This window comes from Pinus tabuliformis, chromosome 8 (assembly GCF_031772625.1).
Source record: "Pinus tabuliformis cultivar Carrire ecotype Pingquan chromosome 8, CPIR1, whole genome shotgun sequence".
Taxonomy (NCBI): domain Eukaryota; kingdom Viridiplantae; phylum Streptophyta; class Pinopsida; order Pinales; family Pinaceae; genus Pinus; species Pinus tabuliformis.
Genome location: NC_142294.1, coordinates 53,317,018 through 53,337,710, shown reverse-complemented (window position 1 = coordinate 53,337,710; position 20,693 = coordinate 53,317,018).

The following is a 20,693-nucleotide window of genomic DNA, read 5'->3' as shown; positions in this document are numbered from 1 at the left end:
CCAACTACCAAGTAATTCAAAATTAATGACATCACGAGAAAGAGGGACAAGTTTTAGATTTGAATTCAAATTTCTTGGCAAGGCAATTCCTGTAAGCCCTCGCCATTTTCCCACATTGTGATATCATAGTTCATATCAATGCTTGCATTCCCAATTAGCTGCTCAACTTTTTTAATTATTTGATAAATATTTACATACATATCATTTTTAATTGTTTAATTTGGTTTGTCGCAATGATGGCATTTAAATTCCAATACATGCTATACAATACCACTAACATATTCATTTCCAATTAATTATAATTTAACCGAAGGGTCAATATGGGGTGTTACAATACCCTCCCCCTCAAAGGAACACTACCCTCGATGTTAAAAACAACCATTGGTGTTCTTTTGATTGCAACAACATGATCATTAATGTTCTCCTTTATGGTGGTAGCATTCCTCAATACTTCTTCAACTACACCAACAACATGTTCCTCTTAGTTATTCTTCCTTTATCATTTTGCTTTCATTGTTTGGCCACCTATAAACTTCTAACATTCCAAAAGAGGCCTACAATGATTATTAGTAAATAGGTATATTAAAACCCTTTTCCATGCATAAACTTTTCCCAATTAGGATATGATATTTATTCAAACACGATACTGATTTGTATGATTGTGGATTGACACCCACATCATACCCAATGTGCTGATGATCCCAACTAGTTTTTTATTTACTCGTCTCCTCTTCCTTACAATCACTTGCCCTCCAAGGTTAGGTATCCCCTCTTTTGTTAAACAATCCCTTAGGAAATTCATAATTTGCCAATGCTTCCTTGCACAAAAAGATTATGGAGACTTGTGGAGTCATATAGCCCAGGCATATCATAAGGTTCTTGTGTCCTAACAATAGCCTCTTTTATGTGCTTTCTAGATAAAAAAACCATCACCTATTCTTCTAGAAAACGCATCATCTCATCTATATCATAGAATCATAACAAAATCATCATAATAACTCCAATTAGAAATCCTTTATCTCAAACCCACTTCATATAGAAATAATATTCTTAACCATGAGATCCTTATCATGATGTTTGGATCATGTAGGTAATAGTACCCAACCTTCTTTTTTGGAATTATGTTCATTTCCATATCCAAGGCCATTCCATACGCAATTTGAACTTTCAATCAACAAAACAATTGTTATCATACATGCATCAAGTCCTTTCATTATAATCATCTACCATAGTTCCTAAAATTATCTCAGGATTGTCACATACTAGCAATTCAATCATTTTTCGCTGCGTATCACATAACTTGGAAGGAAATATCATTGCATTAGTTGTATGCATTACTACCGTTCCACATTTCTCAAAATACCATTCAAACATTTATTATAATCATTAGAAGGCCAAAATTAATAATGACAAATGTTTTTTTTCACTGGTTACATCTATCATCAATTTCACTTTGTATTGTGGGATGAGGGATTCACACCACTCATTTCAATGATTTATAGTTTCTTAGTTTTAGAAGTTCTTTTCTTTCATGACATGAAATCATGCACATGCTTGTCCCATGCAAGTATGCACCCATTCAATGCATCAAGCCTATACATCCTCATAACTCATGTTATGGGTGTCATTACTTAATCTTGCTACAATAACTCACAAATCAATCACAAGGGTTCTAACCTATCTCACTGGGTATTAATATCAATACCCTACTATGTCATACCCACTCGGTGTTGATGGCAATAATGCATTATGCATTAACCCATTCATGCATCACTAACACACTTCCATCATACATATTTTATGTTCCACTACATTTTATCAAGGGACCTAGATTTCTCATCATGAGGTTCCCCTTTTTACAACATTTTTGCCTTAGCTATTGTAGGTGTTGGTCTTCCTTATGGTCTTAAATCATTGCCATAACTAAAACTAGTTCACTTGGAACAAAATATGACACTACAATAAACCAAATAATTGTTACACCGATAGGTGCGCCTATTTTATAATAGAGTTTCTAAAATTTAATTTAATTATTAATAATTATTAGGTGGATGGTAGATATTTAACATTCACGGGATATTCTAGAATATTCCTAGTAATAGTCACAGATCAAAGGTTGATATTTATCTCAAAAGCAGTTAAGCCATTTGTGCCATTTTAATTAACTTGGTATATTAAAAGAAACATTATATGCACATGACTTATGGTTTTTTGGGCATGTGGTATTACTAAGCCATGGTATTGTAAAACATACTATTTAGAAGTCAAGAATTTCCATGGTAAACTGGGGTGAATCTCTCTGCTTAAGAATCTTGTTACATAATTTTTTTTAATGCATATATGTTTAAGTCACACACACACACATATAATTAATGATACTAATAATAATTTATTCTTGGCAACGTGAGACACATCATGAGGTAAGTGTTTTGATGCCTGTCATTGCTTACTAGCCATTTAATTTATATGGTTGCGCTTGTTGATATTCAACACATACTTTCTTTATTGCATCATTGTTTGTGTCATACATATAACCTCAAAGCTTTTTACACTGTCATTCACAACAACATAATGAAAAACATAATTTATCTCGTGTGCATTATTATCACACTCTCATCATTCAAATTCATAAATTTTTCACATTTACTATTAATTATGTTGTTACTAGGGAAAGCAAACATTCATTTGTTGGAAATATTGAACAAATTTTCACTTTATTAGTTTGAAATCTCATCACATAATCAATCATCAACACTAAGCATGATCACATATATTAAAGTGCAAATCTAAATTTGAAGAAGAAACACTTGCATGTTTTTCAAACAATCTTCAATTTATTACAATCACTTGTAACGACACCAATCCTTTGTAAGCACCAACATACAAAAATTGCAAGCTCCAAGTTGTCAAGAAGATGAGGATACTAATCCTCAATAAGCAACAACTTACAATGGTTCAAGAGACAACATCTAGGCTTGGAATTTGTTCAAAGAAACTCTACCCTCATGGTAGCGTGTACCACAAAAAATTTTAAGGATGAAAATTTATCTTAAACTTTAGAAACCTCGGCGAATCTTACTAATCATTAATATGCACGCTGTAAAATGTTTGGTGATGTTTTTGTAAAAATATTCAAATTTCTAATTAGTTTATATAGTCTCTATTTTTTTTTAGCAATTTTTAAGGTAAAATGATTTTATACTATAAATTTGGGTGAATAATTTTTAGAAAAAATGGAAAATGGAAAATCTTGTTTTTTTTGGAAAAAGCATGGAAAATTAGCCCACTTGTGAATATTAGCCGCTAAAATTTTCCTTGACTTGTTCACAACTTACTCTAGAAGGCGGCCTCTAGCAAGGATTTGGCCTCCAACAGGTTACAATTCAACCTCTAACTAGGACTACAAATCAAACTCCAACAAGTCTATAATAACATCTTCAATAGGAATATTGTTGAAAGAACTTGTCATTGATGTCAAAGTCTATCTATATGAAAGAAAAATTCACATAGTCAAATAACACATTTCGAAATATTGTTTTTGGATTTTTGATGCCCCATTTGGCTACCCTATCTGTGAATGCATTTTTAATCCATTTACATAGCTCAAATGGAAGCATAACGTATATGGTCGGAAACTCATTTCGAGACATTTCCAATGGTGTATGCCACACACTCTAACTACTCATATTTAAGGAGAAATGACTTTCTGGATTTTTGATGCCCCATTTGGATACCTTATCTTTGAATGCATTTTTACTCCATTTACCTAGCTCAAATGGAAGCATAATGTATATGGTTGGAAAGCTTATTATGATATCTCTCCAATTATATATGACATTCCTTCTAACCCCTTATGGTTCAAGAGAAATATTTTTTCAAATATTCACGATACATTCTGCCAATTGCATAAGCTAGTCTAGCCAATGGACAAGTTGGCCCAACCAGTGGACAAATCAGTTCAGTCTAGACGCCGAATGTGTTGAGAAATATTGGGGCAACTAGATTAGGTGATTTATATTACTTTATAACTTCTTGTGATGTATTTTTACTTAACTCGATTAACTTCTTCTTTCTCTTGATCATTATTGTGTTTTCCATTATCAAGCAACTACCAACAATAAAGATCAATGAGAGGACACAAAATATAGGCTGCAAGCTAGGGAAAAAATGTTGGATGTGTGTTATATTTTGTCCACACCCACCTTGTTCGTTGCGACGAGTGCAATATGGGGTCCAGGGCATCGCCCCGAGATTTTTTTTTGGACCCTATATTATGTGAGCGAACCTACCTATGGTTTTGTGCATGGGTTTTTCACATGGTTTTGGGCGTGATGATTTTTTTCCCATGGTATTTTGTAGATCCGGTCAAGGGAACTACGACTATGTTTTAATCTAGGGTTAATGGATTGGGGTTTATGAATGCTTTGACATGTATATATATATATATATATATATATATGTATTGTAACATTGAAAGGAACATAATGAAAAATCAATCTGGTAGTCTCGATTTTGGGATCCAGGGCAAAATCTCTGTGTATTTTCTTTTATTTTCTCGTCATTGTTTATTTTCTATTTTTAGAATTCGTCCATAGGTAATTTCTGTACAGGGTTAAAACCTACACAAAACCTCTCCTGTTGAGAGGAAAACCCACAATAATTCTTCTCTTCTTATAGAATGTTCAGATGACGAATTCTAAGACTTAAGACCCTTGACAAAGACCCCTCCAAGACCAAGTCAAACTTCTCCTTCTTGATGAACCTTTTGAGCAATTTCGACCTAGTAGCTCTTCAACCTAACAATTTCCAACAACTTTCAACTGGAAACTTCCAACAACTTCGACCTAACAACTTCTAACAACTTCAACCTCCCCAACAACTTTTTCTACAACTTCGACTTTCCCAACAATTTCTTCTACGACTTCAACTTCCCCAGTAATTTCTTCTGCAACTTTGACCTCAAATAGTTTCTTCTGCAACTTCGATATCCAACAATTTCTTCTGTAATTTCAGTCTAGCAGCTACATTAGAAACCCTAACACGAGAGAGAGAGAGGTCCAAAACTTCGATCTTGATCCTCTTCTTCTTTCCTTGAACTCCGTTCTTTTTCCTTGTCTTCCAGCTTCTTTCTTGAGATCTAACTTCTTTCTTGCTTGAATGAATGTCACTCCAAGTGAAGTCAAGGTTCCCTTATATATAGACTTCTTAGGAGGTTGAATTGTTGCCCATGAGGCTGACTTGATCCTTCTTGTAGGCTGACTTGTTCGAGAAGGTCTTGGAGGGTCTTTATGACACTTTTGACTTTACAAAAATATTTCTTTACAAGATACAACATTCCCAAAGGCGTCTTACATGTATGACAATGACTCTTTTGACTTCATAACTATATGAAAAACCTAGAAGCACTCAATGGGTGCTTGACCTATAAATAAATTTATCTTGAGCATGAAACCCATGCATCAAGAATGTTAATAATAAATTTGTTTCCTCTTTATTATCAAATATTTAAAATCATGATTACAATGGACATTATGAAGACCGAACCTAGTTACACATTTCAACACTCCCTCTTAACTAGGGACATATTCATAATCCATACATGGTACTTGGACTTTCTCATACTGAAGAATTCTCATAGGAAGAGTCAGATTAGTAAGCCATCTCATAAGCTATCTTCTCATCGTATATAAGTGCATCTCAAACATATCAAACAACATTGTCACATAGCAAGGTCTTGACTAACAACTCTATTTCTCTTGAAGATTGGAGCATAATGCCGGGGAGACCAATGATTCATAGACACCTTCATCATTGTCTCTCAAGGTAGATACCCCATCTAGATGTTCATAAGGTATGTCATTTTAGGACCATTCCTGTCTTGGAATAACACATCCTCAAGGATTTTCCTCTTCAACCACACTTGCCTATGGGATGCCCTATTGCATCCTTAAAGAGCATCGAAAACAATCTCAAATGCTTACCTAATCCTCAATTCTTTCTTCATAACATGAAGACAAGAACGATGTGCCTATCTTTCCCTCTCAACTAGGGAGGATCTACATATTCCTATAAAAGGAATATTCCCTAGCTCCCTTTTAACAAGGGACTTTACCAAGATCCCTCTCAACTAGGGATTTGTTTCCAAAAACAACTATCTTCTCTTTGGTGGAGATCACGGTACTATCAACTACTTGTAGGGTTCCTATTTCTACATCATGTCATGAAATTCAACTTCATCAACACTTTACGTAGGGCATCAACAATCTTGTCCATCACTTTCCCTTCAACAAACCATAGTGTTGAACTAATAGTCATGCCATCATTCTCTTCATTGGAAAGTGATATTCTAGTCCACATCTGAATTTTCTTCATACAACTACCTCTTCCAAGTCATGTTTCTTTTAGGATCTTCTATCCAATCACGTAAGTATTAGTTGGAGGTGACTTTTACAACCTTCTTTTGGTAGCCATGTAACAACCCAACTAGATGTTTTCAAAAATCAAAATGAACAATAAATCAAAATTACCTCTTTATGATGGACTTTCATCATGACTGTTAGAGTCGGTCTAGTAGCCCTCCATCAGCGATCAAAGCTCTTTGCATTTGCATAAGTAGGTGTCTCATCAGTATCAATTTTTTGCATCCCATTAGGCATGCCATAACCCTGATGGAGGAGCTGGTATATTTTTGCCCTCTTGGCATTGCTGGCTCAGGTCATTTCAGTCATTTAGCTCTCTCAAAGCTTGTCTTGTCTTGTCTTGAGGTCAATTTCCTAGGTCTAGGGTTTTGGTCAAAAATGTCTACAAGGTCATGTTTTGAAGGTCAATAAGTGCTCAGCAAGCCAGAGGGATGATTGTAAAGATATTTATTCGAGATTTTTTATCCTGTACAGTTAATTTTCACCTTGGATTTAAAAACTCTGTTTTTAAAGCCAAGGTCATTTTTCAAATGTTTGTAAAAAGTGATGAAATTTCAAAAGACTTCAGTGGACAGTATGCAACCCTGGTCCCCTTGCCAAGATCCCTCAGATGATCTACCTGCAAAAAGAATCAAGTCAAAGCACTAAATGAGTCAATTTCAGGACAAAGGAAACCAAAAAGTCAATTTTATAAAGTGTCAAAGAGAAACATTAGAAAGTGGGTTTGAACATGAAATTTTTTCAAATGAAACTTATAAAAACTCAATCTCCCTCCTTTCACTCTCATTGTACATCCAAGACACTTGCAAGAGAAGTTTGAGTGAGTGATAGAGTGAAAGGAGCGAAAGCAGAGCAAGTTCGGGCGAGTGACAAGCGCGCGACCCGTCAGGCCAGGCGCGCGACCCGTCAGAGGGGCGCGACCCGTCAGGAGGCTTCCCACAGTGTAATTTTACAACGGGCGCGACCCGTCAGGAGGCTTCCCGCAGTGTAATTTTACAACGGGCGCGACCCGTCAGGAGGCTTCCCGCAGTGTAATTTTACAACGGGCGCGACCCGTCAGGCGCGCACGACCCGTCAAGCTGTCTCCCTCTAAAATTATTTCAAATTTGCTCAAATGCCTTCCAAGCCATCAAATTGCTTGAGGTAGGCTCCCTAATCTTGGTTATGATTGCTGGTTATGGTTGATGGATATTATGAATGTGTTTTTAATGATCAAAATGTGCAAGAGCAAGACCTCCATATGGCTATATGTTACATTGTAAAAGTGGGCTAGGGTTTATTGTTGTTTCATGGTTTTTTCCCCTTGTAATTATTTCCCTCATTCCCATTTCATTTTCCCTATATTTCCATGTCAATTTCCCTTTTAAATTTGTAAAGAAAATAAACCCTACCCCTTTTCCCTTTAAAAACAAAAAATCACATCCTAACCCTAAAACAGAGAAAGAGGCCAAATCCTCTCTGTATCTTGGCTGAGGCTTCACTCAAGGATCAAGGCACTAAATAGCCTAGCCACAGCACAAATCCCAAGAAATTTTGAGAATTTTGGGTGAATTTTGGCATTTTTTGGCAATTTGCAGGTTTTTCCCATTAACGGGTCTCACCCCCCGCGCGACCCTTCATCATGGCAACTCCATTTGGAAAAAAACTCAGCATTTCCAGATTTTTCATGCAAAGTTACACATGCTCATGGATGGACTTGAGATTTGGTGAAGTTTTGGGCCTCCAGAAAGTCAAAAAACTAGTAAAAAATGACTTTCTGCCACTTTTTTGAATTGCAGAAAGCAGTCTTGGGAGATTTGATTTTTGATAGGGCAAATGAACTCCAAATTCAAAAATTCCAGTTGGGTTGGAAAGTAGACTCACAGACCTTTCCAACAAGCCTACTCTTGCCCAATTTGGACCTCTGCAAGTGCCCAAAATGTGGTCCCAAAGGCGCGCGACCCGTCAGGCAGAGGTGCACGACCCGTCAGGCAAACTTCTCCAGATTTCAGTGTACAGCTCAGAAAAACGCCAGTTTGACCCTGTTTGACTTTTTGGGGTGGATTATTAGGCTCTTTGATGTAATTATTGTACTTTTATGACACTTTTACTCTTATGTACCTCTTCTAGAAGATTCATTCATGAAAAGGGTAAATATTAAATGAATGAATTGGTTTTCAAGTTTATAGAGGCAAGTTGTTTTGACTGCCTAGTTTGTAGTGCTTAGTTTAGAAGTGGTTGAAACAACTCCTAGAAGGATGAGCTCGACCCCTAGAGGCAAGGGAAGAGGTTGGCTTGCCTATATTATGTATTTTCTTAATCATTTTCAGGGGTTGGAGAGGTTGGACTCTTGAGGGAGAAGCTATCATTGTATTATTCACTGTATCTCTGTAATTTTTGGCTAAGGAAGACCAGGGTTTTGCAGTCCTCTTTGGGATTCTTGTGGACTCATGTGTTGATGGTGTGTTTCTCAATATACTTGTAAGCTTTTTATGTGATTCATTTCCTTTCTTTTACTTCTGCACATTAAACAAATGAAGTGTTAAAGTAAGAATTCATGCTTGCCATGCTCTGCTTTTAAGTTTGTTTAATTTCAATGTTTTCTTCTGTCTAAAGAGAATTCAAAGTTATTGTTTGCTCTCTTTAGCTCTTCATCTTTCATTCCTGACCATCCACCTCAGTTAAAGGTATCAACGCTGTCTCCTACCTCACCCCAAGGAACCCCCTGCAGAAACTGTGTCCAATCCCCGCACCCAAAATTGCCTCTCCTCAATTTGCCACCAAAAACCCAAAAAAACCCAAAATCAAACTCTCTGATCAGTTTACTAGCCTAATATCAGTGTTACCTTATTGGTCATCTCATCTATTGAAGATTTTACCGAGATAGACCGGAGAGAGCCTTCTCCTGCCCCATAGGGCTAGCTACAAGGCTAAATGGTTTGATGTTGCCTTGAGGTTTACCTTTCTCAGCCTGAGGTGAAATTTCAAGCGCTAACATACTGGCGACCATACTGGGGAGAACAAACTTGTCTGTTGATTGATGTGTTTGCTTCATAAGTCTTAGACGGAGCCTGAAGTTATGCCAGGTAGCCTTCGAAACGCTTTTGCTTTGCATAAGCGGAAGTAGATAAACGCTGCTTCAGTCAATCTCCGTGAGCTTGTGAATACATCACTTCATTTTCATTTCACCCCAGTACATGTATCAAGTTCAGATCTGATTGTTGATAGTGGACAACGATCAGACACTGACAAGGCTGAATCATTCACTGGCGACTCCTTCACTGAAACCTCCAGAGATCAATGCTTCATCGTGACTTCACTGCAGAGAAATCAGTAGCTTTGAGCTTTTCATGATGGATCGGATTGCAAGAAGATACGCTCCCCTGAGCCGAGATCACATCCCAGGTTTTCCAAATAAAATTCTGAAGGTAGATTGGTCAAGGAATTTGCCTACATTTAATGATGATGGTAAGAAGGATGCTGCTTTACATCTAGTTAGATTTCATATGCATATTCGCAAGTTGAAGGTGGATTTTCCTGAAGATTGCTCGATGAAGATATTCTTGGCCACTCTGGAAGGTAAAGCCCAATCATGGTATGAAAGTTTGCCACCTGCTTGTATTTACTGTTTAAAGGATTTTCATGCTATGTTCATTGAAAGATATAAGGACTCTTATCCATCATTGAATTTAGTTCAAGACTGTTGCAAGCATGCTTATAGTTTTATTGAAAGCCTTGAGAAGTTTTATGAAGATGATAATTTCATGGATGAAGAGATCATGGAAGCCCTATATGAAAAGCCGTAAAACTTAGAGGATACTTGTCCAGATGATCAGGATATTTTGCAGCAGAATCAAGATCAGCAGGTTGAAGATGGTCATATGGTTGTAATTGATGAAAGAGAAGAGCTTGTTTCAGATCTGTCCACAGAAGAAACCGGATTGCAGAATGTGATAATGTTGGGACAGCTACTTCAGAACTACATTCAGATTGTGATGACCAAGCATACCTTGTGCCGAATCCTGAAAAGGAGAGTTTTGTTGTTGAGCTCATAGACAAAGTTCTTGATCCAAATGTCCTTATGCTATCAGAACAGAGCCTGCATGAGGAGGTAATTCAGCCAGCTCGTGAACAGCAAGATGAGATCTTTGTTCAAGTAAGTGAAAACTCTTCTTTCAATCATAATTTGGATAGTTTGATTGCCATGTCATATGAAGATGATCAGCAACGTTTCCAAGTTTCAGAAGATCAGGACTGTCATTCAGATTTTTCATGTTTTGAAATGTTATTTCAAGAAGACAAGACTTGTTTGAGCAAAGGGAAACAGAAAGTCTTATCTCCTTTATCTGAAGATGAGATAGATCAACTCTTGAAAGGTCATGCTACAACCCAAGCTAAAGCAAATCGGCAGTGTGCATATGGTCACGAAAGTGTTGGTGAAACTTCTTCCTCTTTTAAAAATGATGACAGTCTTGTAATTAGTTTTATAGATCAGAAAACAGATAATATTTTCTTTCATGAAGATGATGAGGCTGTCACGTTTGATGATCTTGAGGATTGTTTTCTGTTTAAGAATGACCTAGACCATGAAATTGAGGAATATAAGCTTGAGAGAGACAATATGTCAAAATTTCTCACGGTCAAGGAATTTACAGGCAACACTCATATGGCAGAAGTTTATACTTCTCTGTGCCTTCCTATCAATCAGCAACCCATTGTTCTTTCAGATCAGAATGAAGAGAGTACTTATATTTTAGCAGTTGGATCTCCAAACAAGGTAGTGCTTCAGCATTATCAAGATCCCTTTGGCATTCTTCTGCAAGCATTAGAAAAGATAAATGTTGCCTGGTTCATTATCATAAGCTTTGGTTTCAGTGGTTATTTTGAGTTGCCTACAGGTTCATCGTTTCGCCTGCTCGAGATAAGCGAGAGCAGAAATTTGGTATGTAGCCATCTGCTGGATTGGTTACATTGGAAAGCTCATTATACATGATTGTACATATTTCATTAGTATGCAGGTGGTTGTCATCATGATTCCAAATCTTGATGGATTGCTGCCGTTTTTCCAAAAGCTTTGTAAAGTTTTGTTTTAAGTCGGTCATGAGTCATTTGTGTTTGGTCTGTTGAGTGAGTTTTTTCAAGTTATTTCAGTTTGCCATTGAGTTAGTTTGTGTCAAAGTTAGTTCATTTTTCAGTCAATAGTCAAAGTCTTGTATTGTGTGTAAAAGTTGACTCCATTGCCCAATATTAAGCACTGGTATGCTCTCCCAGAGGTCTAAGGTTCTTGGTACCTCCAAGGAGCTACCATCCCCATTGGAGCCAATGTTAGAGTCGGTCTAGTAGCCCTCCATCAGCGATCAAAGCTCTTTGCATTTGCATAAGTAGGTGTCTCATCAGTGTCAATTTTTTGCATCCCATTAGGCATGCCATAACCCTGATGGAGGAGCTGGTATATTTTTCCCCTCTTGGCATTGCTGGCTCAGGTCATTTCAGTCATTTAGCTCTCTCAAAGCTTGTCTTGTCTTGTCTTGAGGTCAATTTCCTAGGTCTAGGGTTTTGGTCAAAAATGTCTACAAGGTCATGTTTTGAAGGTCAATAAGTGCTCAACAAGCCAGAGCGATGATTGTAAAGATATTTATTCAAGATTTTTTATCTTGTACAGTTAATTTTCACCTTGGATTTAAAAACTCTGTTTTTAAAGCCAAGGTCATTTTTCAAATGTTTGTAAAAAGTGATGAAATTTCAAAAGACTTCAGTGGACAGTATGCAACCCTGGTCCCCTTGCCAAGATCCCTCAGATGATCTACCTGCAAAAAGAATCAAGTCAAAGCACTAAATGAGTCAATTTCAGGACAAAGGAAACCAAAAAGTCAATTTTATAAAGTGTCAAAGAGAAACATTAGAAAGTGGGTTTGAACATGAAATTTTTTCAAATGAAACTTATAAAAACTCAATCTCCCTCCTTTCACTCTCATTGTGCATCCAAGACACTTGCAAGAGAAGTTTGAGTGAGTGATAGAGTGAAAGGAGCGAAAGCAGAGCAAGTTCGGGCGAGTGACAGGCGCGCGACCCGTCAGGCCAGGCGCGCGACCCGTCAGAGGGGCGTGACCCGTCAGGAGGCTTCCCGCAGTGTAATTTTACAACGGGCGCAACCCGTCAGGCGCGCGCGACCCGTCAAGCTGTCTCCCTCTAAACTTATTTCATATTTTCTCAAACGCCTTCCAAGCCATCAAATTGCTTGAGGTAGGCTCCCTAATCTTGGTTATGATTGCTGGTTATGGTTGATGGATATTATGAATGTGTTTTTAATGATCAAAATGTGCAAGAGCAAGACCTCCATATGGCTATATGTTACATTGTAAAAGTGAGCTAGGGTTTATTGTTGCTTCATGGTTTTTTCCCCTTGTAATTATTTCCCTCATTCCCATTTCATTTTCCCTATATTTCCATGTCAATTTCCCTTTTAAATTTGTAAAGAAAATAAACCCTACCCCTTTTCCCTTTAAAAACAAAAAATCACATCCTAACCCTAAAACGAAGAAAGAGGCCAAATCCTCTCCGTATCTTGGTTGAGGCTTCACTCAAGGATCAAGGCACTAAATAGCCTAGCCACAGCACAAATCCCAAGAAATTTTGAGAATTTTGGCATTTTTTGGCAATTTGCAAGTTTTTCCCATTAACGGGTCTCATCCCCCGCGCGACCCTTCATCATGGCAACTCCATTTGGCAAAAACTCAGCATTTCAAGATTTTTCATGCAAAGTTACATATGCTCATGGATGGACTTGAGATTTGGTGAAGTTTTGGGCCTCCAGAAAGTCAAAAAACTAGTAAAAAATGACTTTCTGCCACTTTTTTGAATTGCAGAAAGCAGTCTTGGGAGATTTGATTTGTGATAGGGAAAATGAACTCCAAATTCAAAAATTCCAGTTGGGTTATAAAGTAGACTCACAGACCTTTCCAACAAGCCTACTCTTGCCCAATTTGGACACCTGCAAGTGCCCCAAATGTGGTCCCAAAGGCGCGCGACCCGTTAGGCAGAGGCGCGCGACCCGTCAGGCAAACTTCTCCAGATTTCAGTGTACAGCTCAGAAAAACGCCAGTTTGACTTTTTGGGGTGGATTATTAGGCTCTTTGATGTAATTATTGTACTTTTATGACACTTTTACTCTTATGTACCTCTTCTAGAAGATTCATTCATGAAAAGGGTAAATATTAAATGAATGAATTGGTTTCCAAGTTTATAGAGGCAAGTTGTTTTGACTGCCTAGTTTGTAGTGCTTAGTTTAGAAGTGGTTGAAACAGCTCCTAGAAGGATGAGCTCGACCCCTAGAGGCAAGGGAAGAGGTTGGCTTGCCTATATTATGTATTTTCTTAATCATTTTCAGGGGTTGGAAGGTTGGACTCTTGAGGGAGAAGCTATCATTGTATTATTCACTGTATCTCTGCAATTTTTGGCTAAGGAAGACCAGGGTTTTGCAGTCCTCTTTGGGATTCTTGTGGACTCATGTGTTGATGGTGTGTTTCTCAATATACTTGTAAGCTTGTTATGTGATTCATTTCCTTTCTTTTACTTCTGCACATTAAACAAATGAAGTGTTAAAGTAAGAATTCATGCTTGCCATGCTCTGCTTTTAAGTTTGTTTAATTTCAATGTTTTCTTCTGTCTAAAGAGAATTCAAAGTTATTGTTTGCTCTCTTTAGCTCTTCATCTTTCATTCCTGACCATCCACCTCAGTTAAAGGCATCAACGCTGTCTCCTACCTCGCCCCAAGGAACCCCCTGCAGAAACTGTGTCCAATCCCCGCACCCAAAATTGCCCTCTCCTCAATTTGCCACCAAAAACCCAAAATCAAACTCTCTGATCAGTTTACTAGCCTAATATCAGGTTACCTTATTGGTCATCTCATCTATTGAAGATTTTACTGAGATAGACCGGAGAGAGCCTTCTCCTGCCCCGTAGGGCTAGCTACGAGGCTAAATGGTTTGATGTTGCCTTGAGGTTTACCTTTCTCAGCCTGAGGTGAAATTTCAAGCGCTAACAATGACATCAAATTCTTGCAACATCAACATCCTGCATATGTATGAATCCATCTCTAAGACACACATTATCAATTTTTTCCTTTTCCATCATACATATCATGGTCTTCATACCTTCTTCATGGAGATGTCATATATAATCCTTCTTGTTATCAGATGTTGATCACTTACCTTATCTTACATGACTATAGATACATCTTTCATGAACTCTTCTTCTACCATCTCTTCACATATTTCTTCCACAAGTTTGTTTATACATAGTTCCTTCATCATAGGAACCATGAATGCCAACCACCTCATATTCTCCATGAGATCATATTATGTTAATATGTAGAAGAGCTCAAGGCATATTCTCTACATGTCTTCATGTATCTTTCTAAAGGAAGAGTTTCTTCTTCTTTTATCACGCTCATGAGATAGAGCATTCTACCCATTCTATCTGCAACCATATGATGACATGACTTTATCTATCTATCAAATATATACATACCTCTTCCTTCAAGTGGCCATCTAGACTTCCTTTGGGTAACTACCTTTCCTTGCTTGAAGATGAAAGTACTTCAACCAACTCATCATGCTGCATACCTTTGTTATCATATCATCATCCTTTTAACTTGTAGATCCCACATAAGGCGGAATGTAGATAATCTGTGAGACACTTGCTTCTTCTTAAGTAAAGGTGAATATTCTAACAAAGATTCCAATGGAGGATCTTCGTGATCCTCATTCTGCAAATGCTCCTTTCTAAAGATGATGATGTATGATGATTTATTATCTTTCTAGATGACTTTGTTTCAACCATATATACTACTACTTCGGTTATCCTTATATGCTTCCAATGGAGATGCCATGAGCTACTTCCTTTATATCATGATGACTTCTACAACATGCAAACTTTCTACTTCAGCTATCCTTCCATGCTTCTATGATGATGTCATCTCTATTTCAGCTCTAATGCATCTATCATACTTGATGATCCCTACATTTACTTGTCAACTTCTATGTACATGAAAATGTGTGATAGACCTTCTAATAGCGGAGGTCTATCGCTTCCTCCTTATTTTATTTCTTCATGTCGGGTTCTTCTTCTACTTATTCGGTGACACGAGCTTCCTTTCTATCTTTTATTTTCTTGTTGTACTTCTTGAGTTTAGGAAAATTCCTTTTAAAGTGCCCATATTCATTACATTCATAGCATTGGATCTTTGACATGTCAAGCTTCTCCTTTTGCTGAGGATCAAACTTTCCAAATTTCCCTTTCTTTCTAGCCATGGATGCATATGCTTGAGTTTGTTCACTTGATCCAACATCGCTCTTTGCCTTTAGTCTGGTTTCTTCAACCTTGCATAATGACCATAGTTCACTGAATGGAGTGGATTCCTTCTTTCCATAAATACTTGATACAAAGTTGTCCCATTCACCAGGTAGTGCATTGAGCACAACAATGGTCATTTCTTTATCAGACATTATTTCTCCTAGTTCTTGTAGTTGATATCTTATTTGAGATATCCTCATAAGGTATGATGCTACCGCTTCTTCCTTTGATACCTTCATCTTGTAGAAATTTAATAGAAATTGCAACTGCTCAAGATTTCAAACTGAAAAGATATAGACACAATTCTACTCTACTGGTCTTCCAAATAGAAATCACAATTTAGAACAACATGCATATACATGCAACAAGAAAAATCACAAGTACAAACTGATTTATAGGGCAACTCAATTGGGAAAAATCCGTCAAGCCTATTTTCATTAATCAATTGAATAGATAAAATATTACGATTGCTTGCTCCAGCTCTGCGCACAAATTGCAAAAGAATAATTGTTCTTTCTATTGAATGAGAAAATTTGGCCAACACTTAGCCAATTATCTGCTCCTCTAGCCTCCTATTTTCTTGTGCAAATATGAGAAAATTCAAGCTCCTAAACAATAGGAAAGTCCCTATTTCCTTGCACAATTCCCAAGGAATTGATCTCCTGACTACATGCAACAATTGTACACTCAACTAGTATAAAACTCATGTTACACTGGCCTTATCTCCACTCCACCTGAGCAATTCGAATTCCATGCATGCATTAGCTATTTTGGGTTGATTGATCATTTAACTAATAGATCTTTGAGTTAGATTGTTGTCCCACTTCTCAATTGACCTTCACTTGACTCTATCAATAGTTAGAGGTCACTTAGCTGAATACAACTGAAAACAACTAAACTCGATTTCTAAAATTTAGCAATCACACACGCATGACTTAACTCCAAGCCCACTAACTTGAATTTACTGAGCCAACTAAATGACAAGAGCCATGTTGGCCTCCAAGTTATCATGCTGATGTGGAAATTCTATTTACTCAATTTGACTAAGGCTAAAGTCAAATTGAGGATTTCTTGCTACATTTTTTAACACTCCCTCTTAGCAAAAAAGGGATTTTTCAACACCCCTATCCTAGACCTTTGGAATTTGAAATTAACTTGTGAAAATGCCTTTGTCAAGATGTAAACATCTTTCTTCTTAGTTGGAATGTATTGTAGCAACATAATTCTTCTCTGCACATAGTCCCGCAAACGATGATACCAGATGTCAATGTGCTTGGAACTGTCATGAAATATCAAATTCTCGGAGAGTTTAGTGCAACTCTGATGATCAAAATATATCACTGTCAGATCCATCTCTTGATTGAAAGGACCCACAAGTATTTTCCTCATCCATATGGCCTCACATGTTGCTTGAATTACAACCATGTATTCAACCTCTGCTGAGCTGAGTGCCACAAACTTCTCCTTCCTGCTGTACTAGGAAAAAACTACAAACCAAACGCTGAAGATAACACTTGCATTAGAGGAAGTTTCAACCTAAAAGTGGCATCCTAAGTGTTAGAGTCGGTCTGTTCAACCCTCCGTCAGAGATCAAAACCTCTTTTGTTGCATTTCATTTTAGGTGTCCCATTCTGCTCGATCACCTGCATTCCATTTAGGAGCATCGATCCTCTGGCAAAAGGGTCTTGTCCCCATACTTCACTCATGTCATTCGCTTGTTGGTTGATGTCTGTCCATAAAAAAAATCATATACAGTCTTCTTTACATCAAAGTTGCAAAAGTTGTCATTAGGGTTTTAGTGTCAAGTAGGTTTAGGGTTTCATTAGGGTTTTGTCAATAAATGCTTCAGAGTGTCCGATAATCACCAGCAGGCCATGAGGATGTCTATCGCCAATAAATTTTGTTAATAAGTATCCGAAAATGTGTTTTTCATCAAAACTCTGTTTTGAGGAAAGAACAAAGTATTTAGCTTTATTTGTACAAAATCATGTAAATTTTGTTCTTTTCATTGTAAATTCCTTCACTTGCACCCTGGTTCCTTTCCTTAGCCTAAGAATCTCCAACACCTGCAAAAACAAACAAAGTTCATCTCATTTAGTTCATCAACATGCTAAAAAGTGAAAGGGTCCAAAAATAGAGGTTGAAATAAAAGTTATTTGATAAAACATTATAAAAGTGGGTTTCATGAGCCAAGATTTCAAAAGCTCTTGGTTTATAAGCTATTCCTTCATGTCATAAGCCCATTTGCAAAGGAGAAACAAGATTGAGTAGATTTGGTGAGCAAGTGAGGATATTGGGCAAAAAATCGCTGCAACTTGCCGGCGCGGCGCATTGAGCAGGAGGCGCGACGCACTGGGAGCAAACGCGCAGTTCATTTTTACACGGGCGCGGTGCACTAGGAAGGCGCGGCGCATTGGGCGTTTTGCGCGGCGCACACAACAAAAGGCCCGAAAACTGTCAAGAATTGTTCCAAATTGCCATTAACTTGCACGGATTTGACAGGTAGAGCCTCCATCTCTATGATTTATCCAATTTTGCGATAGGCTATGGTGGTTTATGAATGGTGATGGTCTATACACATAATCAAACCCTACCATGTCAAAGCCCTCACATAAAAATGGCTGCCTAGGGTTTCAACAACTGTTTTCCACCAAGTTTATTCTCTTTCCATCATTCTCTTTTCTCCCTTATTCCTTTTTCCCCTGATTTCATTGTTCCCTACCCCAAAAAATCATTAAACCCCTATCCCAAATTCTATGTCCCAAATTCTCAAATCTAAAACCCCTCAAACCCTCCTATATTTCTCTAACAAAATCTTTCCCAATAGTCCTAAATCCCTCACTATTTTCCTCTCTCCTAACAGTGCCTTGTTTCACTGTTTCCCCTTGGTGGCAAAGGTTAAGCACATCACTAAAGAGCAGTCCAACACAGTTTCATACACCAGCATCTATTTCTCTAAGGCAATTTGTATAGCAGCAGTTATGTCATCTGGTCATTCATCTGATTATGAAGTGGGGACCCAAAGTGACTCACCCATGGAGGGACAAGCACCCCGGAGGCCTCATAGAGGTGGCAGACATATCAGAGAAGAACCAAGCACCCTTACTGAGTTACTAGCCTGTCCCCTTGCCATCTCCTGTTTTCAACATCAGTCATGTTATGAGTTTTGTGAGAACGTTGCTAATGTTCAATTTCATCATGAGTTGGCTCGTCTGTTTTTACTACATTTACATGGTTATCAGGCTACTTTAGCTGGTGTCACTTTCACACTAACACCAGATTCTATTTCATTAGCAACTGGCATACCAAACATTGGAGAACCATGGAACAAGAGGCAGAAGATTGACCGGCAGCATTATGAGCCATATAAAAAACCCGGTTTCTTGAGGCAGCTCAAGAGAGTGTTTCCATTCCGATATCTTAAATATGAATATGCTCCACTAATGAAATTAATCATGAAGTATTTCAGTTGTGAAGGTCGGTTCTCTCGTTTATATGCTTATCACATTAGGTTGCTCATGCATTTCACCCGGGTATGGATGATGAACATTCCTTATTTCATATGCTGAAACATAGAGAGAATGACCACCCTTGTGCAGCAGAAGACCCTCAGCAGCAGTTCAACAGTATTTGCCATTTTGCTCTCATCAAAATTTTGGTGGTTCATCAGCTTGGATTACAGGGCATCACTTGGGATGACTTCATCTCACGTGTGTTTTTCAGAGCTTCACAAGGAACATCAGAGGTTAAGCGTGCGACAGGTGGACCTTCTCATCAGTATGAGGGCCATGAGACCGCTAGTGTGTCGGTATTCATCACATATCAGAGGGGCACTAGACATTTGTTTGCGGCAGCAAAGCGAGTGTTATCTCCACCAGGTGTGGAAGGGGCCTCACTTCCGACATCAGCACCACAGGCACAGGACAAAGGCAAGAGGGCAATGCAGGATGAGGAGCCTTCAGGTGAACGAGAGACCGACTTCATTCTCATTCAGGATGATGATACTGACATGGGCCTGCAAAGTTCAACTCTTAGACAGATCATCAAGGAGCAGCAGGCGGACATTGATGCCTTGTCCACCAACCTGGATAGAGCCTAGTGAACTATATAGTATTTGGAGCAAAGGAACAAGCAACTGGAAGATCAACAGGTGGTGATGGAGTTACAGAACATTCGGCAAAACCGCCAAAGTGCCCGAAGGAGGAGGATTGAGTTCACTTCCTTGGAGCAAGAGATCAATGTTGATAGGGAGTCATGGCTTGAGAGAGTCAATATCCACTTGGAGAGGAAGCTGGAGAAGGCAATAAATGAGAAGAATATGCTCAGAAACTTGTCATACCATTACTTGTCCCGAAATTTGGTGTGCTAAGCAAAAATCAGGAGTTTGAAGGCAAAACTAAGGAAGGCATCAAAAAGGAAAAAGAGGCAAAAGAGCATGATCGACTTCGGATATTAGCCAAAGGCTCTTTAGCCCAACATGACACTTGATAGAGAAGGTCCAACCCAAATTTCAAGAAATTTGGAGCAATTTTTGGCATTTTGAAATTTTTTGCACTAAAAACAGGTTTTGCCTCCCTATGCGCCGTGCCATGTGGCGCTCGCTTTTGCTAGAGGGCTACAAATCCAAAAAAATTTGAATTTCTAGATTTTTCATGATAAATTGTGGTTGCTTGTGCATGGCCAAGAAATTTGGGCAGGTTTTGAGCCCTCAAGAGGCCAAAAAAACTTAAAAAATGACCTCACTGCCCTTATTTTGACACACAGGAAGCAGTCTTGAGAGATTGAATTTTTGGAGGGGAAAATGACTTCCAAATTCAGAAATTCCACTTGGGTTGGAAAGTAGACAGGTAGGGCTTTCCAACAAGCTATCTTGCACTCAATTTGGACTTTAGGAAGTGCCTCAAATTCGGCTCCAAAGTGGCGCGATGCACAGAGAACCAG